Here is a 1,873-nt window from a genome sequence, read left to right as displayed (position 1 = left end):
TGTTTACTTTCAATCTGGTTAGTATTCCAGATTAGATATTTATGGGTTTTTTGGTTTTGTTTTTTGCTTAAGACTTGTCATAAAACAACCGTTGTGACCTGTGAGCCTTATAGAGATACTTAAAAGCAAACGGAGACGTGGCACCCACATGTGTAAAGCTAAAGATACCTTATTCCTTCTGTTGGAAAGGTTATTTTGGAATATTTGGGAAAAAAGACACTGCCAAAATCAGATGTAGGCTAATCAAAAACATGAGTAAGGATATACAAAGCCAATCAAAGACATTGAAGAGAGCCATTAAGCTTGCTATGAATCTGTCAGATTCGACTATTTCGGTTTTTGCCTGCTATAGAAATGATGCTTTCAAGCAGCAGATTTAGTCTTTCTCAGTTCCCTAAGTATATCAGTTAAGATTCTGTTGCATGTGACAGAAAATCAATCCTAACTGGCTTAAAAAATAAGAGAAATTGGGAAGTAAGCTGCGGAGCCGCGGGTCTGCGCGGCGTCCTGAGCTCGGGAGTCTGACAGCGGCGCGTTCTCCTCTCCCAGGTTCTAGCCGCGATGGATAATGCCTGCGAATTGCTCACGGAAAAAGGTGGAGAGACCGGGGAATCAGAGGAGACGACGGCGGCTCCTGGAGGCCCCAGGGTTACGGATACGGACGGAATCCCAGAGGAAACCGACGGTGACGGAGACGGCGAATTGAAAGAGGCCGCCGCTGAAGAAGGCGAGCTCAAGAGTCAGGATATTGCAGATTTAACAGCAGTTGAAAGAGAAGACTCATTACTTACTCCTGCAGCCAAAAAACTGAAAATAGATACCAAAGAGAAGAAAGAGAAGAAGCAGAAAGTGGATGAAGATGAGATTCAAAAGATGCAAATCCTGGTTTCTTCTTTTTCTGAGGAGCAGCTGAACCATTATGAAATGTATCGCCGGTCAGCTTTCCCTAAGGCAGCCATTAAGAGGCTGATCCAGTCCATCACAGGCACCTCTGTGTCTCAGAATGTTGTTATTGCTATGTCTGGTATTTCCAAAGTTTTCGTCGGGGAGGTGGTAGAAGAAGCACTGGATGTGTGTGAGAAGTGGGGAGAAATGCCACCGCTGCAACCCAGACACATGAGGGAGGCTGTTCGGAGGTTAAAGTCGAAGGGGCAAATTCCCAACTCAAAGCACAAAAAAATCACCTTCTTCTAGACCAGAGTCTAGAAGGGCCTGGTACTGAAGAACGAAGCCCTGCTTCCGGACCTCCTATTGCATGAGACTCTCTGCACTGGTGCTTTGGTATCTCAGTCCTCTAAGGATTCCATGATGATTTCAATGTCTTTCTCAAAACTGATAATTCATTACACCTAGAAGGTAGCATGCACCCTGTTTCATACTTGCTTTGACTAAATATCGGGACCTCTGAGGGCATCTGAGGCATTTAACTATTACTGGGTAGTTGGAAGAAGAAAGGTTGGTGTGCCTTAAGCATCTTCTGGACAGGAATGCTGCTTTCAGAAAGAAAACCTGTTCAAGATGGTTTGATGGTTTCACATTGAAGCCTGAAGTTGCTGTGACTTGGGTTGTAAGATTCTTCTATGGATTCTGGTGAATGATTAATAAAGCTGTTTTCCAACTTGCAAAAAAAAAAAAAAAAAGAGAGAAATTTATTAGCTCCCATAGCTTGAAAATCCAGAGAATAGTTTCATTTTAAGTGTGGTTTGGTCAGGGGATCAAACAGTGTCATCAGGACTTCATCCTCCTCTTTCCTTCTTATCTTCTGTTCTGTTGCCTTCATTCTTCATCTCTACATGAAAGAGAACGTCACCTGGAAGATCTAAGCCTACGTCATCCTACGTAAACACAGTAGAACTGAAAACTTTCTCTGGGA

At 43.4% G+C, this 1,873-nt stretch overlaps 1 pseudogene; it reads left to right on the top strand.

Annotated features, from left to right (window-relative positions):
- Nucleotides 1-546: 546 nt before the first annotated feature.
- On the top strand, nucleotides 547-1,563 carry LOC138423175 (transcription initiation factor TFIID subunit 11 pseudogene; annotated as a pseudogene).
- The last annotated feature ends 310 nt before the right edge of the window (nucleotides 1,564-1,873 follow it).

The sequence above is a fragment of the Ovis canadensis genome, chromosome 18 (assembly GCF_042477335.2).
Source record: "Ovis canadensis isolate MfBH-ARS-UI-01 breed Bighorn chromosome 18, ARS-UI_OviCan_v2, whole genome shotgun sequence".
Taxonomy (NCBI): domain Eukaryota; kingdom Metazoa; phylum Chordata; class Mammalia; order Artiodactyla; family Bovidae; genus Ovis; species Ovis canadensis.
Note: the sequence above shows the minus strand (reverse complement) of the source record. Positions and strands in the feature narration are given on the sequence as shown.